Source organism: Squalius cephalus, assembly GCF_949319135.1.
Source record: "Squalius cephalus genome assembly, chromosome: 5".
Classification (NCBI taxonomy): domain Eukaryota; kingdom Metazoa; phylum Chordata; class Actinopteri; order Cypriniformes; family Leuciscidae; genus Squalius; species Squalius cephalus.
Window position 1 is genome coordinate 27,909,564 of NC_137126.1, and position 14,372 is coordinate 27,923,935.

Consider the following 14,372-nt stretch of genomic DNA (forward strand, 5'->3'; position numbering starts at 1 on the left):
TCTGCATCAGTCCACACCACAAGAAGAGTACCATCCACCAAGCATCTCCATCAAACAAACAGAACTGAAGGTTGTCCACCGTTTCAGCTACTTGGGGTGCGTTATCTCGCCTGACGCCAAGATCGACAAAGAAGTTGACAACAGGCTAGCCAAGGCAAACAGTGCATTCAGCAGACTATACGGACGTGTCTGGAACAACAACAACAACCTCAAAAAAGACACGAAGGTCAGTGTATACAAAGCTGTTGTGCTGACCACTCTCCTGTATGGTGCTGAGTCCTGGGTCACGTACCGTTATCACCTGAGAGACTTCGAGCGTTTCCATCAGCGCTGCCTCCGCACAATCCTCAACATTCGTTGGAGTGACTTCGTCGCCAACACTGAAGTCCTCGAGTCAGCGGAGGTTACTAGCATCGAGGCCATGGTCCTCAAGGTACAACTTCGTTGGGCAGGGCATGGCACGTCTCCAAGATGGAGAACCACCACCTACCTAAGATTGTGCTGTACGGGGAACTGTCCTCTGGCTACCGCAACATCGGGGCACCGCGAAAGCGATACAAAGACTCCCTGAAGAAGTCCCTCACTGATCGCTGATCGCGACTCCTGGCGGCGCACAGTCCATCAGGCCGCCTCCCTCTTTGAAGATACCCGCAGGGCCAGTATGGAGGACAAAAGGAGAAGAAGAAAGAACCGTGCCCCTTCAGCACCTATCCTGGACCAGACCTTAACCTGCAGCCGTTGTGGCAGGACCTGCCTGTCCCGCATAGGCCTCGTCAGCCACCAGCGTGCCTGTAGAAGACGTGGATGTCCTTCCTAAATCTTCGTTCGCGAAGCCAAGCCATGACTGACTCACTTTTGTGAGATACATATATATATATATATATATATATATATATATAATTATTATTATTTTATTTTTTTATATCTATACATTGAAATATTTAAATATATATTTCACAAACTACTCACACAGCAAGTATAGATGACTGTGTAGCCCTTGCTTCTTGATCCCATTGACTGATGTATCCTGTTGCTAAAGTCACAATTGCGCCCAACAGAAACCATAATGATTAAACAAATATAAACTATCATATCTCTCCTTTTCCCTTTCTCTCTTATCTCTCTCTCTCTCTCTCTTATCTCTCTCTCTGACCTACTAAAAGATATTTATATTCCTCTCACAACCTCCTCAAGTCATCTCACTGGGACAAGCAAACTATTTCTGTTCTCTCTCTCTTTCTCATTTTCACACCACCAAGTTCTACCAATCCTCCAGAAACAAGCTTTTGAAGGTCACCTAGCTGTTCCAGTTTAGACCACAAGAATTGTTGGCATAAAAATAGGATATAGAATGGATGTAGGAGATATACTAGATGCAAAGTTAAGAAAAAGGGATCAGGATGAAACCAAAGAGAATGCACTGTAATTTAGGTGATAGCATTTGAATTAGATTGACTTGTATTACATTAAAGAAACCAGGCTACCCTCAATTCTAAAAACAGCTCTAGTAGTTCCTCAGAAACATACAGCATGAATAAATCAGCAGGGTGATCCTGCCTATGATATATCTGTTTATTCACACATTTTGATCTTTGTTTTTGTGCAATGTAGTTTGTTGTGAAAGTGTTACAGCTATTATTAAGTGTCTTAGTGGATATTGTGAGTATCTGTGTTGTGATGGCTATGAATCCAAATTATAGGAGAGAGGATTGAATAAATGAAGGATCGAGAAGGGTTTGACAAAATTGGCAAAAGAACTGAAAGGAAAATATAAGGAGAAAGAATGGGTAATTGGATGGGAAGATGACAAGTAGGTTATTTCTCTGGTAGTTTTATCTCTGGATCCTTCCCAGAATGCATTGTGTGGACAGTGTCAAATGATATATCTCTTACAAGGTGCTACAGATGGCTGCGCAAGTGTGTGTGGGGGGCAAGTTTTGCCTACGTTGTGAGAACCAAATGTCCCCACAAGATATAGTAAACCACTGAAATCACCTACATTATGGGGAGCAGAATGCAGCCAATGCTCCCCGCAAGGAAAACGGCTCTATAAACATACTAAGTACTGTTTTAGTGAAAATATAAAAATGCAGAAAGATTTCTGTGAGGTTTAGGAGTACGATTATGGGATAGAAAATATCATTAGCTCAGTACAAAAACAATAGACCACACTGTCATATTAAAACAAATGTGTGTGTGTAGGCTGCATTACATAATCTTTAGATTGTGCTATCACTCAGTAGAACAGTAATCTAGCACCGATATCTGACAGTGGATAAAACTACACTAAGAATTAAAACCGATGGACAGATGAGAGGACGAAGTGATGAGAAAAAGGACACACAATCTCACGCTGTGTGTACTGGGCGGCGTTATTCCCTAAACACACTCAGTTTAGACAAAGTTACATGAAATAACCCAGATATCCCCCCAAAAAAGTTCTGCCCTCAAACTTTAGCTAAGAACTATTTTAATCAATCACCGACCTAAAATAGCCATCTGAAACCAGGACGCACAGATACAATCCCTCTCTCTCATATACACAAGTTCATTAGAGCATCCCATTCTGAAATTTGCAGTGTACAGGTGGTGACATTGATGCTGTTTTCATTAATACTATATGCCTGGAGACACACGCTGCATGATTCACTTGCTGGATAGCTGTGACTTTGATACAAACTCAATCTCTGACCTCATTAGAAATATAGAGTGGCAGAGGGATAAAGAGAAAGAGAATTAAACAACATAGAGAGAGAGAGAGAGAGAGAGAGAGAGAGAGAGAGAGAGAGAGAGAGAGAGAGAAAGAGAAACAGACACAGACAGAGTTTGAGGCTGTGCTGTAGATGAATCAGGTCAACTGAGATTTAGCAAGATGAAGCATGAGGTTTGTTCGGCTCGTCTTTCTGCAGGTTGAAACGCAGATTCATGCATTCCAGAATCAAAACAACTGGGATCTCCCAGTGACCAAACATCACTTATCCCAAAAATGTAATTTCATATATATTTCGAACGACCATATCAATTCATTCAACTCCTTGTATGTGTGTCAGCAGGCGTGTTTAATTCACTAAGAGCATTTAAGTCACTTGAATGTGTGTGTCCTATATTTTGGGCACCTCTGGGTTTGGTACCGAGGGACTTGCTGACCTCTTCATGAGCGCCTTTCTGATTATGCTAATTACGACTTAACAGGGCTGAGGCGTGCAAACAAAGCCAGCATTATCTCATGAGGATGAGCTGTACACACAGTCACAATAATATGAGTGTAATATTATTAATAACACATCTATTTATACATTTGAACACATATAACACAACGTAACAGACTGTGCAGCTTACATAACCAAGTTATGTCGTTTGTATATTCAAATATCACTTGCCCCACCTCTCTCTCTTCTCTCTCTGCAACTGGAATAAGAACAGGCTATCAGAACATGAGATGTTTCTTGTTGCTATGCAACCGGTATATGGGAATATGGGATGGTGGTTATTCTGTGCTGTGCATGGCACTACATAACCATTCAAACGCAGATCCATCTGCATCATTGGCAGTGGCACAATGAGGTAATGCATGTGAGATCCTTAAATAAACACGAGACAGACTCTAAAGGATTGTTGTTCATTGGTGCAGTTCTCTGAAAGTTGTTGCAAATAGTACTGTAATTAGAGAAGAATAAAATTGTGCATAAAATTAAGGTTTGTGGAAGTTGTTGTTTATAATGATCAATATGAATTCAGAAAACAGCACAATGAGCAGGTACTCTTATTTCAATGCATATAGTTTATATGTCGATTTATATTCTAAAATTCAAACTAAACTAATATGAAGAAAATTGTACAACAGTTGGTTTCAGTCCTTGATAGAGTGTGTTTGTGCCTTCAGTGTTGACTGTCAGCCTGTGCATTAATGGTGGGAATTTCTCAGTGAATCTTTCTACGTCTTTTTATTGTTTAATTTGTTATGCCAGTAAGTGACTTTGTTTGAGATATTGAATCATCCACTAAACAATTTGTACGAACTCACTGATTAATTACGAAACAAAACAAGTGACTAACTGCGTCTGAAACCAAGCATTTCCACACTAAATAGAGAATGCGAAAATCAATATGTATGATGAGTGGCCAATCAATGGCAACATTTTAAATTATTTAGTTCAATAGTCACATTATCAGGGGTGTCCAAACTCTGTCCAGGGGCCTATACCATGAAGCCGGTTTAGGTGGCTAGCCAGCTATGTTTCTGTTTAGTTTGTGCCAACCCTGGGTTTTAGGCACCATGAAAGTGGTTTGGCTTTTAGCAGTTTTCATCGCCATAGTAGCTTACGTTCCACGGCTAGCCTGGTCCGGGGCAGGTTATGTTCCAGGTAAGAGATCTCAAACCGAAATTGGCCCAATCAGCTGTGAGCTCAGGATAAAGTCACTCCACCATGTTTTATACTCCAAACTAAAGATCACTACATAGCAAATGATTTTTAAAGACAAAATCGTCTGGCTTTTAGTAACACTTATTTAGAATAATAATTTTGTATGATTTAGATATTATTTATGTAATTATTAATCGATCACATGAACAATTTTAGTTTATCAATTATTTTTATGCACAGTTTAAAGGAATAAATAATAAAGGTCATATAAATACGCTTTAGAATCAACAGATTAAGCTATAAAATGACTACGTGTGAACTTGAAAGTTCAATTCAACTCTCTATACCTTTATCAACTGTTTAAACTAACTTCACAATTTTTACTTGCACTGATATAGCAAGACTTTTTCTTTTAGTTGTCCTCTTTCATAGACAGCTATTTTCTTCTTGTTGTGTAAATTTGTTTAAATTCTTAATATTTTTCAATCTCGTAATAGTCTGCAGAAGAGAGAAGTGAATCGCGCTGCTTTTCTCGCCAGAAATTAATTGCAGTTTTCACTCTTTCTGAGCATGTGATTGGCTGTTCGCTACTGATGTCACATCTAAACTCCTAAACTCAGGAACAAAGCCAGAATGTTGATGATCAGCATCGTGGTACCAACAAAGCCTGGTTGGATTGGTTTGGTTTTGTCAACTCGAAACTAATCCTGTAACCCTGAGTTTGTTCAACTACCATCATGGTACAGGCCTCTGGAGTGACATTGTCCTGCAGTTTAGCTCCAACTTGTCCCAACACAAGTCAAGTGATCACATGACAATGCCAACATGGCATATGTAGTAAGCTACGACCAGATTGCATTCATATTACACTCATGCTCTATTGAACATGCTTTTTTTAATGGTCACAAAGTAAGTTCTTTATAGTACATTGTACGTGATTGCATGCAGTGAGTCATTAAATCATTCCCTCTAACAATTCATTCCAACACATTCACACAATGTTTAACAACTTTTTAGATCGGAGTACATTGATAGCATAATGTCTTTTGTGGTCTGGATCTTGACAGTAACCAGTAAAATAATCTGACACAGACACACAGGATAATTCAGAAACTAATAACAGCAGCAGTCCCATTGAATGACAGTAAACACCTATTACCAACTACAAGAGATACCGCTACAGTTAGATAAACAGATTGTCAAACTAAGGCTCTTCTCATACCCGATTAAGAACTGTGAGTCATACTGCACTGAGACAAAGAGAAAGTATTTCTGAGCTGGAGAATGACTCACAACAATAGACCTAATCACATGCTATATAGGCCTACTACTGAGGGAAGACAAAAAGAGAAAGATACAGGTGACAAGTGGAACGCGGAGGCTGATGAATGGAAGGATAAATAAGAAAGGAAACTATTTACTTAAATTTACTATGTCGTTTCAGTCAAACTGTTACTAATATCATCTCAGTTTCACCTATTTCTTTTTCTCTAACAATAGCATCTGAGTGCAGCACCCAGACAGTTGGGTTCACCATGTGCTGTGGCGATTGGCTGATGGCTCCCCCGAGCGGCTAAACTGATTTAGAGCAGTTGATTAACATAATGACATTGTGTACTGAACCCGGCCTGAGTCTAAATTCTTGGCAGTTTTCGACACCGCTATGTAGCTGAGGCTCCGTGGTATTTTATATTCCTTCCCACACCATGAATTGATGAAATATCAGAATCTTGCTTCATCACTGTGTCCTTGAGCAAAGCACCAAACCCCTGGTATTCCCACAAAACTGTCTCTGCAATTAGTGTACGGAGTCACTTTATGTTCAAATCATCTGGCTACAATTTGACATTCAAATACAAATACGAGGGATGATAATAGACTAAGAGCAGCGATCTAACAGACACATGCATATTCCCAGATCTTAGAGAACAAGGTGTCTTTCTATTTAACATGCAAATCGAATGACATGCACGTGTCCTAACATTCAGTGTCACAGGACCTTTGGAGACAGTGCTATCGGTATTCCTTGCATAGTCTAGCAGGTAAATATGTTTATTAATTATTATGTTTCGGACATACCACTATACCTGCTATTTTAAAACAAAATTAGCCATTTGTGACATGAGTGGTATTAAAATGTTTGTAGGCTGTTCGGTGACAGGGGATGGTACATGGTACATATGGTACAATGAACGAAGAACTATTACAGAAATCCTACAATCTGGAATATAAGAATATATCTAAAGAAACATGATATTTACTGTTCACATAATTCTATAGCCTATATTATGATAGTAATTTCTGATGATGTGTAAATACTTTAAAAAACATTATAATACTGTTAAGGCTTATTAAGTTGTTTAGCTCTAATCAGTATAACTGAATTCAAGTAGAACACCCATTCTTAATCTGTAAAAATGTTTGATATAATTATGTTGAAAAAATGTCTTAATATGCCAAAACAACACCAGTGGACTGTTCAATATGGCTAAATGGAACTTCATAAATACAAATATTAAATCAGAAAGCTTTGCAGATACATATATTGTATGGTCATATCTGGATTCACATCTGTTTGTAACATTTACAACATCCACCTAAAGATACTACTATAATTTGTATCCAAATCTGTGAGGAAACACTTAACATTTCTTTAAAAAGCCCAGCAAAATTGACTTCAAAATCAACTTATTTTATTGGCATGTTTAGCTGGATATATGAGATAAAATTTTAAAAAGCTTAATTTATACAAAGTCCTAAATAGTAACACGTTCTTCTATGACCAGACTATGCTTAATAATCCGACAAAGCAAGTGATCATGTAAACGCGTTAACCCGTTTTCCTTTATCAGAGTAAACAGCTTAAGCGTAAACCCCGATTTCGCCCAGCATGTAAACGCATTAACCTGTTTTTTTGCTGGCTTATTGAAGTGCGCATGTGTGTTATGTGAATGTGTCCTGTAGATTTAAAGGGATAGTGCACCCAAAAATGAAAATTTTCAAAATTTTCATTTTTGGGTGAACTATCCATTTAAGCGCATCCAGAAAAAGAGCGAGCGTTTTGCAGTAAGGGAGGAGGTAATGTATCGCAAACTCTGGCTGAATCCGAAATCGCCCCCTAAACTCTCCATCCCTATATTCCCTACATTCAGCCTCACTCTTTTCTTGAAATCTGGTGCAGCAGGTACAGTCAAAATGTTACATCTGTAACTGCATGAGAAAATAATATTTATAAAACGGATAGTTCCAGTCCTTGATTCTGATTGGTTGAGCCGCGTTCGAAGCCGTTGTAAATTACTCAACAAACATACACCTGTGGCCGCATTAACTGCCGTTTGTGATTCTTTGTTGCTGCATGTGTTGCTTAGCAACCTCTTTGGAACTACATTGCTTGGCGTTGGAATAAATGTGTTATAACGTCATATTTTTTGTTGCTGGTGTTTATTTTATGAATAAAATAAATATTAAAATGAATATTTTTATGGAGTAACCGTTTTATAAAAGCAGCTCAAACTTACGGCTCATTTAAGCAATAAGCCCCGCCAAGCCGTGTTTTACAGTGGATTTAGAACAGCTAAGGGGGTTTTAGGCACTCTGTAGAGACGCCCCTTAGCTGTTCTAAATCCACTCTAAAACACAGCTTGGCGGGGCTTATTGCTTAAATGAGCCGTAAGTTTGATTAGTTGCAATTACTCTTCGGTTTTTAATGCTTTATTTAACATCACAACGACATAAATTAAATACGCAAATTATTACGTTTTGACGTCACTACCGGGAATAACCTGATTTATTAATAAAGGCTTGTAAACGTGGTAAACTAAATTCCTCAACAGCGCTTTAAAATTTAAACACTTTTCAAATTTTTGGATGCTTTAACCCTCTATGGCATGGTGTTGCCCTCAGGCAACAAACTACCTTTTTGGACCTCACACCACCCCTTTAATTTTTATATAATATCACCTGACATGTCTGTTCAATGAAATGAGGGGCTGAAGTGGGTGTGACCTTTTGTTTGGGGGTGGAGCAGTCCTTTCATGAAGCAAAGCCACATGGTACAGAGTAATTGTGGGAGTTATTTTCATGTTCCACACAGGTCATACAAAGAGAGTAAGACAAGATGGCTTCCAGATATGTCTATGCGCTGATCATCACAGGTTTGGTGGCTTCACATCACAGTAAATTCAAAATCATTCAAATGAATCCTTTTCCTTCTTACTGATCTACTCAGTATGTTCTTCTTTAGGGGTGATCAGTGTGACTGGACTGCTGGCATCTTGGACGATGGGGTGCGAATTATATAGTTCTTTAAAAATATGTGACAGTCCTGTAAGAATTCTTCATACTTACAGGTTTTCTATTCTTGTCTAGGTATGAACTAACTGAGATTAAAATGAAGTCTTCCACAAATCTATTCACAATCAGCTCAAATGCAGCTCAAACAGAGACGACAACATTAGCGGGTGCATTAGCTGTAACTGAAGGTGTCTCGAAAACACAGAAGGCACAAATAATCACAAACTTTCCTGGAACTGCCTCGATGAAAAAAATGTCTGGAACATCTGTGGTATCAAGAGCATCGTCTGCCGTTGCTTTAGCTGAACTCTCTCTGCAAACAACAGCTGAGACAGCAGCAGTGAGTGTAGCTGGGTCAGTGGAAACTACAGCTGGGGGAACAATCACCACGTCTGAGACTAAATTTAAGACACCCATTTTACCTGTAACAAAAAAGGCAGAAACTCTAGAAACAGCTAAATCAACTCCAGGTGAAACAGTCACCGCATGTACACAAATAAAAGAAAGTACCGTTGTTGAGGTAACATGGACAAATACAGCTCAAAAAACACCCACACCTGAGAGAATACTTGTTAGTGATTTTAAACAAACACGTAAAAGTGAAACAGATGTGGGGATATTTGAGAAACCAACAGAATTAGGCATCACAGTACTAAAACAAGAATCAGGGACAACCAGTTTTGCTAAAACTACAACTACAGCTAATATCAAAAGTGCGATTCCAATACCTGAACCAATGACAGACGGAGCAACACGTTTCATTACCACTTATTTAAAAACTTCAAAAATTACACCTGAAAAAAAAGCAACAACAAACATTAGATCAGCCGTTACATTCAAAACAGCAGCATTTATAACTGAAACAAAAGCGGCACCAAGCACATTCATAAAAAGACTACAAACAACAGGAAAAGAGCCATCTAAAGTTGAAACAACCACAGTCAGACCACAAGAATCTACTCAAGCTATAAAAACTTTCAATGGTCCAACAACAATAAATGAGGCTACTGGTATAAATCGTATAACTATGATTCAAAATGCTACTGGAACCAAAGAAAAAACAGTGGGGAAACGATTAAGTACTGCAGGTACAGGGATAACAATAAAAGGTAGACGTGGCCAGGTGAAGACACCCCTGTCCCATGATAAAACTTTGTATTCTGCCATCACTCTGGGTTGCATCCTAGTTATTTGTGCCCTGTTAGCTCTTTTTGTGTTTATAAAGGATTTTATTGGGTGCTAAGATACTCAGCCTAAACAAATGTTGATTAACTATTTCATGAATAAAAATGTAATAGGCTATTTGTTTTGGAATGTAAATAAACAACTAATTGAATAAATAACTAAGTCACTAATATGAATTCAGTATTTGATTGTTGATTTTGTTTCCCCAGCATAAGATCTTAAAAGGGCACTACATCCAAAAGTGAAAATTCTATCATAATTTACTCACCCTTATTTCATTCCAAACATGTATGACTTTTCTTCTTCTTCTCTGGGGCACAAAAAAAGATATTCTCAAGAATGTTTCAACTGGTGTTGTCCATACAATAAAGGTCAATGGTAACCAAAACTGTTCGGTTACCAACATTCTTCAGAATATCTTATGGAAAATCCCCACAAAGATAGCGAACCAGATGTATGTACGTGTGCGTGTTCTGCAGGAAAATAAAGTAAGAAAAGTTTGGAGCAGCATGAGGGTGAGTAAATGATGACAGAATCTTTAGGTCAAGTATCCCTTTGTGTTCGTTTTTAACATGTGCTTTTAATATGCATATTTTCTACAATTACTTTTTATCTAAACATGACCAGACTCGATAAACAGCTTAACCAAGAGAAAAATACAACCACAATGAAGTGATTATCTAATAATCTATTATCCACAATGACCATTGCTTGTTTTGTTAAGCAGAGGATTAAAGACACAACTAATACTTAAGTGGAATTATGTCTAGATCCTAGTCCGCCCCTAAGTTATATGCTTTCCCTCTCTGCTTACCTGCTATACAAGATCTTGTATTCCTTGCTATTACATTTGATGTAACATTAATTACACTGATTAAGAGGGGAAGTGTGTCTGAGGCTACTGCTCACTCAAAGCAAAAATTACCTGTTGTGTTGATGCACAAAATGTAACTGCGAAGATTCTCCACCCCCGAAATGTTCACTGATTGGCGGAATGCCTTGTAACGGATTGGTCATAGCCACAGTCTATGGTCATAGCCCCCCGATTGGTCACCTGCGTTAGATAGTAGAGTTTGTTTAGTAGCAAGTTGGGCTAATTTGGTTCTTGACCAAACAATTTTCACGATTCACGGATGGCATTATTGTTTGAAATGTAAACAGATGTTGTGAGCCCGTAATTCCAACGGAATACAACAGACAGTGATGTCAGTTGATCACGTGCCCCTATATGCAGTACTGGTATGGCCTCGTTGGCGCTCACAGCAACCTGTCAGACGGCCTTATTTCTGGTAGTGACAACCAAAAATGAGCCAATCACTGTTCGCAGCGCTTCCAGAATTCTTCGAAGAATTGACCAATGAGAAAAAAAGCTGGTGATACGTCACTGGCCAATCAAATGTATGACCGTCGCTAAGGCCCATAGTGATGCGTTGGCCGATCAGTGAATGACTCATGCCTAGATATTGACCAATCAGGTTCTCGGCGGGTGTTATAATAAGATTGAATCATCATCGCTACTCTAAGATTAACATTTTACCCTTGTAAAAAATACTTATTAACTATTTTTGACCGGCACATTACAGTTGAATTAACGATAATCTTCAGCGGCTGTTATACTAAGTTTGTCGCCTGTTGCAGCTGTTGTTGTTACTGTTTTTATTTCTTGTAAATATAACGTTTCAGTTGTTTATCACCGGCACATTTGTCGACGCCGTAGAAACTGAGGTAAGTGTACATTTATATTTCTTTAACGTTATACACAGGCCATTCATTGTTTTTTCGCCCTAAATGTGTTTGTTTGTTGTGTATTTGTTGTTTTTGGGGGTATTTGTTTGCTTAAAATACAGTACTTCGCTATTATTCGTATTTTACAGTGTTTGAGAGGTGTAAGGTGATTTTGGTCTTTCAATCATTAACGTTAGTTTTTTAACCACTAAAAGTGTTAGCACTACTTGAAGCCCACTTAGTAAAACCATTCACTATCTAATCTTCAGACCAACTGCACTTTACACACAGTAACCAAAACTAAAATAAATAAATAAATAAATAAATAAATAATGATTTAACGTTACAGTAGATAGGCCTACATCATTAAAAACTGGTAATTTGGTAATCACTGCAATTTAAATTTCTCACTCATTTACTGATTTCCCACACCCCATTATCATGCTGGAAAACACTTATTTATTCCGTTAGATTTCAAACATCAATGTATTGGAAAACAAATAAAATTAGCACCTTTGCATTTCTGTCTATTTTAGAAATTTACAGAATACTGAATATGCATAGGAGTCAAGTCACCTTTATTTCTATATTTCTTTATACAATACTTGTTTCAAAGCTTAACAATAGAAACACATTCATATTCTGCTGTAAAACAGCTCTAACAGGACATTAGTGAAAAAAAAACAGCATGTCAGTTTGATAACAGTATAAAGTTCATCAATTGTGCATACATACTATATATACAGTGTATTATTTGTGCACAAACATGTACATGTCACTATCTGTGCTTAGTTTGCCATGTATAATGGCTATTTGATGTATTTATTTGATGTTTGCATGTAGAGATACTTTGCAGTCACACCATTTGTAAAGTAGTTTTGAATGAAGTGTTTGTTTTTGCAAGAGATGTGTGAAGTTCTGTGTGTAATGTGTGTTTTTTATGTTTATGTGATAGAATGGAGCCTAAATTCAGGAGGAAACCTGAAGGGAGCCTTAATATGTGTGACTCTTTGGTCGCTCTAAGGGTGAAGGAAGAAAACAAAAAAAAACCCTGGTCTCGGGCTCTCTCCCCAGAAAGGGTTTTGGAAACTGCAAGGCGAGCTGTAGTGCACCAAGGTGAAGACCCAAGCAAAAAAACGCACGTTCTTGGCCAACATACGATGCAGTTTGGGGTCTTCAAAGGTCAAACCTTTAAGTGGGTTGCTGAAAATGCTCTGGGATATGCTGGGTATCTGGTGGCAAGCATGAGGATGGAATCAACGGAAGTGAGAGACTCAAAAAACAATCATGCAAATAAAGCAGCTTTTGCAGACTACATTGGGCTTTTCCCAGAGGGTCGTGAAGCCATCCGTATTAAGGCCGAAAATATGGATTCCACAGGCTCCCGGCAGAAGTCTTCAAGTGCCCCACAGTCCTCATCCACAGGCTCCCAGCAGAAGTCTCCCAGTGCCCCACAGTCCATGCCATCAGTCTCATCTGTCCGCTCCCTTCTGATTGGCAGATCACAAAATTCACAAAGCCTTGACAAAGCCGTCAAAAAAATGTTAAGATCACCTGTAGCCCAACCAGGTAAGGAGTCTTTATAAATATGTTGTTTTTTTCCGTAATCTGTCAGTGTATACAGTGTTTATTAGTATAGAGTAAAGTGCATTACAATTTGCATAGTTTTATGAAAGATTTTAATGTTTTTCTAAAGAAGTCACTTATGTTCTGCAAGCTTGCATTTATTTGGTTTAAAAATACAGTGAAAACAGTACAACTGTGAAATATATATTTTTTTACAATTTAAAATAACTGTTTCTATTAATATAAATGTATCTATATTCTAAATTACAGTGATTATTAGTACAGAGTAAAGTGCAGCAAAATTGTGTAATATGTGTAATTTGTTGTATCTGTATTCCTCAGCTTTAATTGGAAGATCTACAAAGAGATCTCAACCAACTGTGCCAGTAGAATCTACAAGTGTGGCCTCATTTGCATCATCTGAGCAGGGTGACCATGAGCTGGTTGAACAGGCAGACTTGCTGGAATCGCAAGTGTCCAGTAAGTCCCCGAACATCTGAAAGATATTTTGTTTTATTTTGTAAGGTCACATATTAAAATTTTATGGGGTTTTTTTTTCTGTTAATTTTGTACAGGTAAACAAATGTGCCTCCCAGTGGGCTGGACTCACACATTGCCACTTGCTGATCAGCTGTGGATATCAAAGGCTTTGTTTAAGTTTTCATCCCACAACCAACCTGAAATGGACTACGCCAGAGTGGACAGGATGTGGTGGTACCCACCACAACAGCACTTTGCAGTTACTGGAGTACCAGCGACAGAGCGCTACTTTGGCCACCCCTTCTTTCTTTGGATGCCAAGAAAGCTGTGGAGAGTTCGACTCACATGTCCACATTCAGACTGTGTTAAGGAGGAGCTCACATCAGCAGGACTGCACCAGAAAATCCGACAGGTAGTCGATGTTAAAACGTCCTACTTTATGGCATCTGAGTACCTGTCTTGTAGGAAATGCAAGAGGAAAGTCATCAGCTGGAGCTTTGACATCATATCACAGCTCGACATCAGTCATAGGCTTCACTTTCCCTGCATTCTTACCTCAAAGTTGGCATGTGACATGGCAGTGGTCCGCCTTCTGCGTCAGAGAGGTCTGGGAAACAGCAGCAGTCAAGTGCAGAAGAAGCTTGAGGAGCAGCACTCTGAGATCTGGCTGCAGAAGGTTGTCCAGTTTCTGACAGATTGCCAGAGTTTCCACAAAGGGATCACTGCAGGTCTTGTTATGCCTGTGTCTTTCGAACACCC

General features: G+C 38.6%; 1 protein-coding gene across 1 annotated transcript in view; it reads right to left on the bottom strand.

The window, feature by feature from the left end:
* sptbn2 (spectrin, beta, non-erythrocytic 2) overlaps positions 1-10,822 on the bottom strand; it is a 107,449-nt gene extending 96,627 nt beyond the window's left edge. The window contains exon 1 of the mRNA XM_079871317.1: positions 10,768-10,822. The gene's annotated coding sequence lies outside the window, so the exon portion shown is untranslated. The remainder of the gene's footprint in view (positions 1-10,767) is intronic.
* Positions 10,823-14,372: the final 3,550 nt, after the last annotated feature.